At 40.3% G+C, this 15,106-nt stretch overlaps 1 protein-coding gene across 1 annotated transcript in view; it reads left to right on the plus strand.

The window, feature by feature from the left end:
• mcamb (melanoma cell adhesion molecule b) overlaps positions 1 to 15,106 on the plus strand; it is a 37,668-nt gene that overhangs the window by 743 nt on the left and 21,819 nt on the right.

Consider the following 15,106-nt stretch of genomic DNA (forward strand, 5'->3'; position numbering starts at 1 on the left):
GCCTGCATAGCTGCCTGGCCCAGGTGCAGCTCCCGTGTAAACTGCAGAGGTGTGATACTGCACAGTCCCCTCTTGCTTACATTATTTTCCTTTTCAGTAAAAATCATAAAAAGCTGGTAAACAATCCTGTCATTGCAACTGCATGTTGTTGTAACCTGGCTTGTAGCCTGCTTGGAAGATTTTTCTCCTCACAGAAAGTCGATCATCAGAGGGAAGAGACTTTTTTAGCCAATAAATATTGGCTACCAAAGCACCGCACAGTAACTCGAAGGCCGTGGCTTAGTAACACTACCTGAAAATGTATTATGTATTATACAGTATTAAGGTAACCTTGAAGTGGAGGTGCCGTTTTCACCCTTTCCTTCTTAATTTGAATGCATTTTCATGTATGCTGTGAATAAACACAGCAGCTAAACTGTAAACAATTCTAATCAAGATGACCATCATGAGATGCCAGACTCTGCTCATTTCCACAGCACTTGAAGTGAGTTACGGTCAGTTTGAATAGTTGGCTGCGTTTATTTTTTCGCCCCTGACCAGCATAGAGGTGCGATTGTGGCGAGGGAGCTCTCCGTCTGCTTTCTGTCAGGTCTTGCCTGGGGAATGGCTCCACCATGTTTCTGTCACACACAGTCAAACACGTTCCCAGAGTGAGATATACAGTAGCTCTAATTACACTATGTCTTTAAATCAGCTGTGAGAGACTACAGTATAAAAAAAAGCTGTGAGGTGCAGAAGTGTGTTTATTTTCAGAAGAGAGTGTGTGAGTTATGTGGGTGAGAAGGGCATGCTACCTTAGTACTTTTCTTGTGTTGATTTGCTTACTCGTTTGCTTAAACAAGACAGGTCAGTCCTCCCCCGCCCTACAACCCTACCCACGCTTTACCTTTCCTTATTCCTGTTTGTCATCGATCATAATCTTGAACTTTCCATAACCTCTACGTATTGTGCTGATCTCCTGTTTAAGCTCAGCGAAACAATTGTCTGTAACATTTTCCAACTCTAGCTGCTCTTATCAAGTTGACTTCCTGGACATCTCATTTTGTGGCTGTCAGACCTCCTTAAGTTTTGCCTCCGCTGGTTCCATTCACTTGCAGTCCGTGTCTCCCCTGCCTTTCATTGTATTACATTTATTATCACTTGAGCACAGCTGTTTGACCAGAGGAAGATACCACATCTCATTCAGAAATTTGACATTAGATCTTCTCTCCACTTCTCCACTGCCAGTTGATCTTAAGTTGATCTCCAGTGCCAGTTGATCTGCAACTAACAATTATTTTCAATCTTGAAATTGAAATGATCTTTTCCAGTAAATTGATTCTCAGTTAAATCTTTAAAAATGACAGAAAATGTTCCAGAGCTCCGCTGATGTCTTCAAATGTGTAGTTTTTTTTCTGACCAACAATCAGATATATAGTTTACCATCATATGAGACAAGGAAAAGTGGAATATGTTCATATTTGAGAAGCTTGAACAACAAATTTCATTCAAACTCAGGTTGTTTGTTTTGTCGACCATTAATCGATGAATTAACCAATCGTATGTAGCTCTGACTGGTGTTAGGCAGACTTCACACTGGATCGCTGGTTAACTGTTGGGAAAAGCTTTGTGGTGATTGTTTCTCCCCCTTACAATCCTTAATAGCTATTATATCAAGCATTTCATGATGTTGGTCAACACCCACTCAGGGCCTGCTGGATCTGCAAAGACCTTCTGCTTGACGACATGCACATGTATGTGAACATGGAGCGGGAATGAGTGCAATTGTGTCGGTGCCAAAACTCTGTCTCCAGCCCGTGATGACATCAGAGGAAAGCCGGACATGCTGTTGGACTGTACCAGGGATAGGGATACTATTCATTTCCTGTGACACTGGCTAATCAAGCCGAGCCAAAGATCAGCCACATTAGACCTCCCTCAGTTAAAGGTCATCACTCTCTGCTGCGGCTGAGGCTCTGAGCCTGGGTTTCAACAACTGCTGCTCTTCAGAAGAAGTGAGCTGGTCACGGACAATAAATGCCCTTGTTATGTCTGAACCACAGTATAGAAAATTGAGGCCTGGCAATCTGGCAGCAGGATCAGCAGTATAGAGCCGTCCTGAAATAAAAGTCCCTAAATTCAGACCTCTCTTCCGGCACATATCCACAGCGAGGTCTGTGACTATTTCATTTCCATGCCTATGAACAGCTGTTTGTGGAGCAGGTTGGACATTGTAAGAAAATGGTGGAGTTTGGAGGTCTTGGATCTTTTGTGATATAATAATATATGTTTAAAAAAAAAGAAAAAACGTGTTTATTAATTGCAAGCAGATTGTTGCAGGATATATTCATACATTTTTGGCATAAAAATGACATATTCTTCAATGTGTCTTAGTAGCCAGATGATGGAAATGATCACTACGCCCCAAAATCAGGTCCTTGTCTAGAGAAAGTTTGTCATGGGCAAGTGGTGTCTTATCTTTGTCCTGAAATAAAGCCTTGACCTGTTCAGGCACTCTGTTTATGTGTTCCCATACAATAGACTCCTCAGGACACCAGACAGAAAAGGACCAGTCCAACACTGTTTTTGATCTGGACCGTGACAGTGCAACATCAATCTGGAGATGTCTAAAATTGTTTTAGTGAATTTACGGTTGTTAGGATTAGTGAAACATTATCCAGATCCCCAGTGAAACCTGAAATGGAAACAGTACGAGGGCTAGTGAATATGAGTATTGTGCCAGTTGAAGTCATAGTACAGTAGAGCTTTATGGTAAATGCAAAGGACAATGTGTGTAACAGCTTTGAAAATCTACCTATCTGTATGTTAAATAACCGGAATTGTTCTTGAACATGGCAGAGACATTTTGAGTGTATCTTTGCCTGTATCTGGCTTTGGAGGGACTTGGGCTGCTGGAAATACACGGTTAGTTTGTTTTTTCCAAAACAGTTAATGGACCTAATATCAAAACGGCGAGAAACCAAAGCAAACATGCTGTTGCTGTGAAATGGTCAACATGGGTGATGCGACCTCTCTCTGTTATCGTGAACTATAATGTGAACTATAGTGAACTGAAAGGGTATCAGTTCCACAAGCCATGTGAGTAGCTGTACAGTATGCTTTTGAATGAAGAAAAAGCACAATCTTCCTTGTACAACTGAAAATTAGAATTTCTGTGCAGTTGCACCCATCCTCAGTGGGCCATTCTTATCTTATTTGGGTGCAACCAGGGGATAATAGATATCGCTGTCTAAATGACATAGCAGTGTCAGTCCTTTAGGAGACTTCTCTTCTCATGCTTACAGCATGTCACATAAATATTTCATTGGTTTTATACCTTACTAAAAGTCAATGGTGTTTCCTGCTTTTGGTCTGGTTTGACCTGCTCTCAGTCAGGTTGGCCGATGATGACACCAAGTGAGTTATAAGTGTCTTATAAGAATCTACAGAAATGTAGTGTGCCATTATCTAAGGCTGGTAGATATGGCCAAAAATATGATCACAATATTTTATTTTCATATTGATTGTGCAGCTGAGGGTTGACCCAGATGCAGAACAGATAAATGTGTCGAAAATTACTCTTCAGTCTATCATCATTAATGTGGGAATTGTTTTGGCGATAATTGATAATCAAGATCGTTTTATTGCCGAGCCCTACCATTATCCAGTAATGCGTACAGTAATTTCCACTTGTGGCCACAGCTGTTGCTGTTCAGCAAAACGTACGTAGGCTGGCTTTTAAAAGATTACTGTGTCTGCCTCTGTTGTCTGAGCCATTCACTTTTCAATATCAAGTATTAAAGCAACATTGCAAACCACATAGAATTAAACAAAAGTTTGCTAGATGTACATTGTTTTGGTTTGGAAAGAAACTGCAGTTTCGGACAGGGGTAGTACAGCATGTGCACGCCAGCAACCTATTCACCCTCTAACACCAGTTGTCTGGCATGACCAGTCATACTAGATCACTGGTGAATGGTAATCTGTTCATTATGAATGTCAATGCCTCATGTCATAAACAGGTCTGTGTGTGAAAGTGCCATGGAGTAGGTATTTCCGGACAAAATTTTTGATAAAGGCACAAGAAAACGTGTCTGTAATGGATTTGTTAGTGTATATATGGTGTGTTCTTCTTTTTTGACTCGGCTAGACTGTCGGGCTGTTGACAGTTTTAGATTGTTCTTGGCACTGTAAGGTTTTTACATGCGACGCAAGGTAACGTGAGCAAAATGAAAACACACACATTACTGATTAGTTAAGTGTTAGACCATGAAAGCAGAAGAAAAGCTGCATTTTTTCAAGTGTTTTTATGGAAACACCATTTTGATCCAATGTCCCCCTGCAGAACCATATAATGGGTTGAAGCTGCACACTTGGGAGCATGAACTGTAGAAGCAAAAGGTTTCCTTTTACTGTTTAATCTTCCTATCGATGTGAATAACATCCATTATCACCATTACTGGGGTCAATATAGCAAACCAGCGATGGAGAAGGTGGCGGGCTGTTACTGGTGGGGAGAGCTCCCAGGTCTTTGTGCTGTTGTCATCGGGACCATTTTGTTTGCGTTCCCCGAGTAGCAGCAAAAATTGTTTGTATAATGTAGCTCAGGCAAAGAAACGATCTGTCGAATGATATCGTAACATCCGGACAAGCACGTTGTCTAACTCCTACTTACAGTGTAAAAGGAAGGAAGCTGATATTCTGTTTTGTCCAGTCTTCATTTGTTAGACCAGAGGAAAACACAGATGTTGTCAACATTGTTCTCCCGAAGAAAAAACTTTTTTGTTCTGTAGAAGTTAGCTTAAAATGGGCAATATCTGCAATGAAATTGATTTCATAATTACCACCGAATAACTGCCTTCAGAAATTTCCGATTTGTCCAGTTTCACAGCTTCTTGCAACATTCTCCAGTACAGTTTGTTTTTTATAAGAAACACACCTTCAGTGATGCCCAACAGAAAGCCTTAACACAATATCGGCCTTGTCTGCAGATGTGAAATGAGGCATTTCGTCTGTAAGTCATATTTGAGGGCCACAGCACACATTGGACAGCCTCAGTGTACTCTGACGTATTGCTATATATTTGGCTGCAGGGCAAATCCACTCGTATCAGGTGGTTGGGAGATCACCTTAGGGTATCACAGTGTCTTAAGAGCTGGCTCTCCTCTGACTGTTAATGCTTACTGCTGCTCTAGTGGCCTTTGAAAGATCCCCGATCAGACGGACAGCTGTGTATACCTGTTCCCTCACAGTTCTGACAACACACTCCCAGGGAGCCCTAAACTCAAAGACACACATGAACACACACACACACACAACATGTGACCTGTTGTCACTGTGTGTTATTTTTGTTAAAGCAGGGTTATTGTTTCACTGGTGGTGACTCTGACAAATTGCGGAACCCAAGTGTCTAAATTCTCTTTCAAATTGCCCATATGTAATGTATAAGTGAAAGTATTTAGTTACTTAGGTATTTACTCGAAAGAGGAATGCTGAGATACTGTTCTGCCATCATAATGGAAGCTCAGGCCTCTTTTTCTATTGTGCTAAAAACAGAGCACCATCACTGCTGCAGACCAGAGTAGCCTATCTTCGGCTATTCAGCTGCGCACGAACCGGTTGTAAATGAGCTGTGAGAAAAGGTTGGTTGTTGTTAAGTTCAAGTGGTTAAATCACCAGACAGTTTGTGATCAAGGTGTAGGAGGAGCCCTCTCCTGACCATACATTGATTAGTATTATAGGTTTGTAACACATAGTAAACTCTCCCTCTTTGTTCATCTTCTGCAATTTTATTAACAAGTATAAAAGAGGTCCACTCTTGGACTTGGACCACTTGACCAAGATACACCCAAACTTTGTTGTTTTATTGTTTGTTCATATTTTAGAATATTACACTCTTTAAATGGAAACTTGGTGATTTTTTTTAGAATAAATGTTACTTTAGAGACACCCTTGACTGTTGACCTCTGTAAGGAATAGTTCTGAATAATAATTTGGAGGCTGCTACAATGTATTATCTTTAGTGCACAACCTCTGCGCATTTAGGGCATTCTCTGTGGCTATGCTGTAAGTATTCATAAAGTCATTAATTAAGTGAATAATTAATACATGTCGTCATTTTATCAAATGTCTTATCTACATCCTGTTCACACAGCAGCAGCCACCGTCACGGCAGATTAATACTGTACATCTACAAATAAGCATTTTTCTGAAAAAGTAGTTCCGAACTATGATGTAGTTGTTAAAATTTTGTGATTCACAGTGAAAACAGTTTAACGACATTAACACAAGGCCAATGAGCACAAAGTATAAACTCCTCAACACTGGAGAAGGCATTTGGTTTTGAACTGAGCTGCTACCTGATTCTACTGACGAACATAAAATGTATTGAACCACTAAACCTATATGTGCAAACTGCAAATTATGAAACATATTAAAGCTTCTCTTGTTTGCTTGACACTGGGAAAAGCAGGAAAGTAGTAACATTTTGTAAACCATTATCCCTTTAATATCTTTTAGCGACCTCCGACCATTTTTATTGCACTGAGGTTACAGGTCAGTTTTATCTAGTCCCCCCACTTGGAAGTCATTTATAAATAACGGAGAACTGGTTTTATGAAGCTGGCAGGTGGAGGAAAGCTCTGCTTGAGTGAGGCACTAAAACTAATCTGATTCAGTGGTGCAACAGTGTGTGATGCTCTGCTGCTGACCATGAAATGGAGAGCAGATATAAAGGGAAGTTTATGGAATAACATGAATGCATTGGACAACAAGCATCTATAATCATAGTTGTGTTACTATGAACTTTTTTTTGCTTCTTTCATTACTATCAATTATCAAACTTGTCTTATAATAGGTTTTACCATCAGTTATCGGCCTGATGTACTTATAAATATGAACAGTTGTTCTTGCGTCCTTTGTGATTATCTGCTAGACTTCTGCTCAGTAATTGCAGTATTAAATAAATGTAACTCATCTCTGTGGGATGGCTTTGCTAAGCTAAACATGGGTCATGGTTGAAACAACAAACCAAACCAAACTGTACTGTGTTGTGTCAGGCCTGACATAAACTCTAACCTTCCCATGGGTTTTTTTTTTTTTAAATTTGTTTAAACAAACAGAGAAAAACTCAGCCAAAAACATCAACATTACTTTGGAGGTCACTGAGGAGGCTCCTGTGGTTATGTAAGAGGTAGTGAAAAGGTACAAGGAACCACTGAGCTAGTGTTAAGTCAAGAGCTGACTGAATAATTTTTTAAAATTACATAGATTTAAATCTGTATTTAATTCTTTTTTGAAATTGTCTCCTACAGAAGTGCAAATCATGCTGACAACTGGCAGTCTAGGCCTATAGCAGCAAAACTAGGGGATGGTTCAAGCCAACCCTAAGCCAGCCATAACCGCAAGCTTTATCAAAAAGGAAGGTCTTAAGCCTACTCTTAATCGTAGCGAGGGCGTCTGCCTCCCGGACCCAAACTGTAAGAAGGTTCCATAGTAGAGGAGCCTGATAACTGAAGGCTCTTCCCTCCTGTTCTACTCTCGAAGACTCAAGGCATATGTGACTCTCAGTGGCTGGTAAACGCTGCAAATATTGAAAATTATGCTGCTTGTCTGTTTTATCATAGCAACCAAAAGCACAAACCATATAAATGACATTTTTTTCTTTTTGCATATCAAATCACAATGTCACAATGTCACAATGGAATTTCTGCAGTGCGTGAATCTACGCACAGTTACAACTCACTGTAACATACAGACAACATTTACATTAGAGGTTTTGGCTGTATTACCAGTTTTTTAAGGGACAAACGTTTGAGATCTTTTTCTCTTTGAGCATTTTTTACTTGGAAATGTTGCAGTTCACTTTTTTTTCTCACACTGGATCTAAGGTAGTTAAGTGGCCCCCAGAGGAACCAGTTGTTCCATCTTGTCAGTCAGACTGACTCCGGTGTCACATTGATGGTTTTTACATGGTCCTTTGGCTTTAAGAAATAGTTAACATTCTTACGTGCTGCAGGGGTGTTGAGTTTTACCAAAATGGTGAAAGTGACACCATTCATATTGCAAAACTCCCACTTTGCTCATTTTGCAAGAAAATTAAGTTATTTATGTTCCACAATACCACAACACATGTACAAAGACATGACAAGCATAAATCCCTCTGTTGTTAGAAATATACAGTGTCTCTACTGTTTGACAGTTTTTATAATAAGCTTGTACATATACACACAGTTAAAAAAATAAATGAAAAACCTGAATAAATGAATGGAGATGATTCCACACAGATGCACTGCATGGTACAGTTAAGCAATTAACATCCATTCATGCTCTGTGGCATATTTAAAATCGATGAGCAGGCCCAGCTGATTCTGATTTTGTATTAAGATGGCAAGAGGAAAAGATTTGAGTTACTTTGAGAGAGAGTTCATTGCTGAGGCACGAATGGCAGGAGCTTCAGTCACACAGACTGCTCAACTCGCCAGTGTTTAAACAGGAATAATGACTAAAGTGACTTCTGCTTTTAGATCTAAGGGAAAGACGTCAGTAGATAGGATCGGAATTCTTGTTGACGATGACCATGACCATGGTGATGTGTAAAGAAAAACAGAAGAGCAACTGTTCTTCAGGTGACTGAGAACGTCAGTGCAGGACATGATCAGACTGTGTCAACAAGAACAGTCCTTCGACAATTACATGGAGAGAGATATTATAGTAGGGTTGCAGTGCATAAACCCCCGTTGACAAAGAGGAATGCACATTTGAGGCAGTGGGTTACAGAAATGTGGAAAAAATTGATACGGTCAGATGAGTCATCTTTCACCATATTCTTGAAGAGTGGGTGAGTGCATGTGTGACGTACACCATGAAAACAGTACAGGCCTGAATGCTTGACCCCTGCAGTGAGGGGATCCGGTGGCTCTGTTATGCCGTGGTGGACATTTTGCTGGCATGGTTTGGATCCACTAGTCCCCTCAGAGGGGCCACTGCAAACCAATACAAAGTTGTTCTGAATGATCACCTTTATCCTATGATGAAACCTTTCTATCCTGATGGGAGTGGTCTCCTCCAGGATGGCAATGCCCCATCCATAAGGCACGAGGGGTCACTGAATGGTTTGATGAGTATGAAAATGATGTGAATTATATGCTATGGCCTTCGCAGTCTCCAGATTTCAACAAAACTGAACATCTATGGGAGATTTTGGACCAACATGTTATACAGGGCTCTCGTCCAACATTATCAAAACACCAAATGAGGGAATATTTTTTGGAAGAATGCTGTTCATCCCTCCAGTAGAGACTTGTTGATCAATGCCAAGGAGCACTGAAGCTGCTCTGGCAGCTCGTGGTGGCCCAACACCTTAATTTGTGTTTGTATTTGTTCATTTCGTCACCCGTCTATATTTACACCCCTCTTTTAAAGGTTTTACCAATGGAGAGTTTGTGACTCATATCTTGTTATGTCTTAAGTTACAATTCCACTGTGAATAACCTGAAACCTTAGAAGGAAATTGTCTGAAATTGTCCATGTATCATCCTGAAAACAGTTGGTTTAATGCCTTAAATACAAAATTCTTCACTCTTGATCCCCCCCCCCATATTTGTTTTCATAGATGAGGATGATTAGAGCTGATGTTGTTTGCCTCAAACTATTTAAGGAATAAAACGTGGTGAGTTTCCATGAGCCAAATTAAAGTCTGCGCTGATAATACAGCCTTTAACTCCAAAGTCTGGGTCTGAGCAATTGCACAGAAAGAAATGCAAGCATGAATACCTACATATGGGTTTAAACAGATGTATGCTGATAGTGTTGCTTAGTCAGAGGCACTTTGCTCTTTCGTTTTTGTGTCATACTGACTATAAACTCTTAAAGAGTATTAACTCCAATAACTATGACATCAAGGTCTGTCATTTTATAAGATTATTTTTTTCCTTTTTTATTTGATAGACAAAGGTACAAAAGTAGGTCGATGTGGGTAAAAGCAAGAGAAACGAAAATGACTGAGTCAGGGGGAATTTATTTGCCAAGGTTTCAGGCCACTAAGATGGCTTAAAAGAAACTAAGAAGTCTGTATATGTCTAAGTTTTTATCTCCACAATTCTGTCAAAGGAGAGCATTCACGGAGCTGCAGGACAACCAGGCAGCAAATCTGTGACACTGGAAAGCATCAATAAGACATTAATGCAGCAGAATATGAAGCAAGATGGTAAAACAAAGCCCGTACCTGATGAAATGGTATCTTATACTGATAAGAGGGTAACAAGACGGGGCTACAAAGACTGGCTTGAATTTCCCAAACCTGGACGTGGAGATGTGGTTTCCAGACTTCAGCCAGAGGCACACCTGCAACGCTGTTACAGTGTGTGATTGATTTTATCCATTATGATACACAGTCAAGTGTGTTCATGAGAACCATTTATAGCATTGATGAGAAAAAACAGGCATATGCTTTAGATTTGTAATGCGAAACTGAGGGTTCACTTCAAACCGGAGCAGAGAGGGCAACTTCAAACTTGCTCTACTCTCATTGATGTTTTTTGCTTTGGTGGTGAACTGATGTTAGACGATATGATAAGCATTATTTTATATATTAAGGGACATATAAAATGTTATTTGGTTGGTGTGAATACCATTGATCAGTGGCTTCAGAGGAATGCAGAATCGTCTCATCCATTGACATGTACTCCATCACTGGCTGCTGCACTCTGCGGTGTTCTGGGGAAGAAGTCGTCTTTTTGTTGTTCTGATGCTGTGATTTATGTGCTTCTCTACCTCTCGTCTCTGCTCTGAGGTCAAACACACAAAGAGCCCCCTCTGTCCCTCTGCCAAGTATAGCCAATGTGAGAAAAACACTTGCTGCTCGGCCGAGGGGCCTCTCCTTTCACCATCTGTTCTCTTTTGCTTTTTAGTGTGAAATAGATTTGACTCCAGTGCTGCTCGTTTACCAGTGACCGTGGATAATTACCGCAGAGGGCTCACTGTTGTGCTATTGTTTAGGGAGAGTGATATACAGTATCACTAATAAACCCATTATCTGTCCTACTGTGCCTCTTGTTGGGGGAATTAACCAAAGAAATGAGGGTGTAGTTACGGAAGGATGAGTCCATGTTCAATACCCAGAGATGAGTCTGGCCTTGAACATGGATTTTATTTAGAGGATATCTACAGTGGACAAACTCAAATCCAGTGATCAACGAGAATATGAGCAGCTAAAGCCTCAGACTTGAAGAGTGCAAACAAATAAAACACAGACAAATTGACAACACATAGCCAGCCTAACAAAAAGCAGAACAAATTAAGACAACACAGCCAAATACAGAAAACATGACAAAATAAAGAAACACTGCATCGAACAAAAGGGAGTAACAAAACAAAGTTTCCAGGGGACACTAGAAACTGACGAACACACCTGGACACACAGGTTGTTGTCATGGTTTGCGGTGCCGGTGTTAGCATACTTCCTTACATATCATAATACAGGCCAACATGCCATAAGTCGTGGAATAAGTTGCAAACTACATGATCTAGCATGATGAAGGCTATGTTAGCCCGTACACTAGATACATTATAAATATTTAATATACACTAAGTATATAGCAAAATATGCAATTATATCTGAGAACTTGGCTTCATCTTGGATATTTCTCGACAACACTGAATATTCATGACTAGACATGCAGAAGTTAATGTTAGTTTTTAATAAATATCCTCAGGTGTTTTTATTCAGAGTCGAACATTCAAAAATTCAGCTAATGCCTCATAACTCTGTGGTATAGACAAAAACACAAATACCGAAATCTCTCGTGAAATAACCAGAACTGTTCTAACTCTGAAAGAGAATTGTGTTCACGTAGGATCCCATCACTCAAAATAAGAAGCTGACTGAGGAAATAGGTTTTCGGGGCCTTTAAGACTGAGATAAACTTAAATCATTACCTCATTTTCCAGCACCACTGACCGACAGTCAGCTCTAGTGCCTTTCTGTATTTGGTGGTGGTGTTTAGATTTGCTGTGTATTTGTTGGGCTGCACGTGTGTTATCAAACTGGCGAAAGTGTTTCTCAATTCGCCTGTTTTTTATTTCTTTGGGCCATTTATTTTTTCTAAATGCTCTTCGCGCGCTGTTGAGTCAGTGAAGATGTCCTCTTCTTTTGCAGGTGTTTTTCTTGAATTGCTCTCAGGGCCACAGCAGATAGTGTATGCCCCAGAAGGAGTAAAAAGCCTGCGGAGCACAGATCCTGGTTGATCCTTGGATCTGAAGTTGTCCTCTGGGAGCTGCACTGGCATAAGTGGAGACTAGAAGCCTGTCAGGATTTCTGTCTATTCTCTGAGAGTTCAACACCCTGCTTAATAATGGATATTGTTTTCCTGAAATAATGCTCTGTGCTGATCTAATGCACATTAGGATCCTTTTAACCTAATGCAACCTATCAGCCCTCAGCTATGACACTGTGCTGCTGACTCCACAGAGCAGACTGATGTGTTTGCTGTGGCTTCAAAGTGTTTAGTTACAGGAGATCACTGTTAGTAGTTAACTTTTATGGTTTGCTCTTCTCTCTGGCTTCAGTGTTTGTCTATGGGATTAATAAGGCCTAGATTTATAGTCTTATCTGAAAGTTTTAGTTGTACATTTCTGGTTCATTTTTTTGTGCTTCAGGTTCCTTCTCTTCTGAGGAAACTGTGACCACTGAAATATTTTTTCCATCTGGGTCAGACCAGACATTCAGTAGAAACTGAGATGATATGATTTGATTCTGATTCATTCGTTTTATTCTAATCAGCCTTCTCCAAGTAGAAACAGCTGATGCAGTCAAAAGAGATCATTGTTTTCAACGCTCCATTGCTTCATCATGCTGCACAAACATGTGAGATATTTTAAATCGACCTTTTTATTTGTACTGTGATAAAGAGGCAAGGCTTTTGGCAAGTAGAGCATGTGAGAAAGAGATGAGTTTACATCAACAATGGTACTTTTTTTTTGTAAGAACCTGCGATGGTGTTAGCGTGTTTAAGAACACATTTCTCTGGGCAGTTTGCACAAATTACCATTTTAATTGTTACCCGTGAATCCTTTTGTGCACACCAGCGTCTAGAGAAGCCTTAAATGGTATCTTTATCTCTGTTAAGTGATATATTACGTATTGAAACAGGATGTTGTGGCTGGACACAACACAACGAGGGATCAATTATTAATTCATCCATTTAAGTATAAACCAACGAGATATCTGCTGGGGAGAATAGTGTATAAAGGAGTTCACATCCCAAAATATTCAACAGTTTTAGGAAATTATATACTTATTAGAACAGCATGACGTGGCCTACAAATACACCATGTAGTTGAAGTGCCAGTTTCATGAGGCTTTTACAGGTTCCATGAAATGGTATCATTACCTCCTTAATGTATTTCACTTGGACACAATAAGAAAGGGATCAATCTCAAGTAAACCAATGGGTTATTGTTATGGGAGGAAAAGAGGTTTGACTTGATAGGATGGACAGGAATGACGGATTGGTAAAAAAAAATCTCTTATTGTAAATATTAGATTCCGACTTGTAAATACCGTTCAGATGAACACCCAAGTTGCAATTGTGACTGGGAAACTCAGACTATTTTCAGAAGGCTCCAGTATATCCGACCTGGTACTTAATAACATGGAAGTGCCTGAAACCCAAGCAAATAGAGATGCCTCACATCAGCCAAATTCCGTTGTTCGATATCACGCTACGAGAGTGCTTCCTATTCGTAAACATGGGAATCTTTCCCCTCACTGTCATCCGTCCCATATGACATGAACGCAGCATTATGTAACCGCTGAAGGCGCACTGTTTTTCCCAGGAAGTAGGAGTTTTCCATTTCATCAAAGTGCCCATTTCATGGGATCAATAACTAGTCCAACTTTTCATTTCCCGTTTTCATTTTAAAATGCTAGATTTCCACATCCCATATGAGAAACACTTAACGACAACACATACTTATGGTGCATGATGTGTGTAAATACACTCACACCTATCTTTTTTCATGCAAGCTCACTCTCAGGTGGCGTTAAGACACACGTTGTGTTAACGCAAAAATAAAGTATTTTAACCTTTGACAAATTAGACTGTTTGTCTCGGTAACACTGGCACTTTAACAAGGGTGATTTTAGTTTAATTTAAGATTTTGATGCAGATACTTTCCTATCACTTAAACACATACACATATTTCACAAACCTACACTTGTTCAGGCACACAAAAGTAGCAAATGGATGTTTTGTTATGATATAGCCATAAACGATTTTTTTTCATTATTGCCATTTGTAGCAGCCACCAAAAAAGGAGAGAGCTGCTGCTGAGTACCTTACCCTGTGAGTCAATGGGTAAAAGCTTTCAGCGAGTTTGTACGTGAGTATCTGCAATCTATCTTTAGCCGTAATATGCCAGCAGCAAGCAACGCATTTCTCATACTTGTGAGGCCATGTCATGGGACCTCTCTCTCTTTCTCTCTCTCTCTCTCTCTCTCTCTCTCTCTATGTTTCTTTACAGTCACAATCAGCGTCCTACAAAAATGCTGTCTCTGTTGGCCTTTCCCATACTTCCACACAGCTTGTGTTATTTTATTTCTGCCTGCTCACAGAGTGGCTGATATGAGACAAATTTGTAGTATGGGACGTGGGAAAGAGGATGGAGGGGGCGTTTGTACCACCATGGGAGCAGGCATGAGGAAATGGCGCACTGAGATTCACTCAAACACACACACACACACACACACATAGACACACAAATGCAAGTAGGCATAGATTTGTGAGATTGTGAGTGTAATTTTAAATTGTTTTTTTTAATATTATGGGAGTCGTGGGTTTGGACATGGGAAAATAGCTGCATCCCACATAAAGGCAGAAGTCATACCTTCAACACATATTTTATACGTGTATCTGTGTGTGTGTGTGTGTGTGTGTGTGTGTGTGTGTGTGTGTGTGCTGGGGGGTGGGGGTGGGGGGGTGCATATCAAAATAGCTGAGTGTGGAAACTGTGAGCTAAGGGGAGTCAGTCTTGTTGCCAAGTAGTTATCAAAGGCCGGGGAATAGACGGACCTCTCTTTGAAATGGAACTGCTGAGGGAAGACCAAAGAGCTGCTTATCAAAGAGGG

The sequence above is a fragment of the Xiphias gladius genome, chromosome 7, assembly GCF_016859285.1.
Source record: "Xiphias gladius isolate SHS-SW01 ecotype Sanya breed wild chromosome 7, ASM1685928v1, whole genome shotgun sequence".
Lineage (NCBI taxonomy): Eukaryota > Metazoa > Chordata > Actinopteri > Istiophoriformes > Xiphiidae > Xiphias > Xiphias gladius.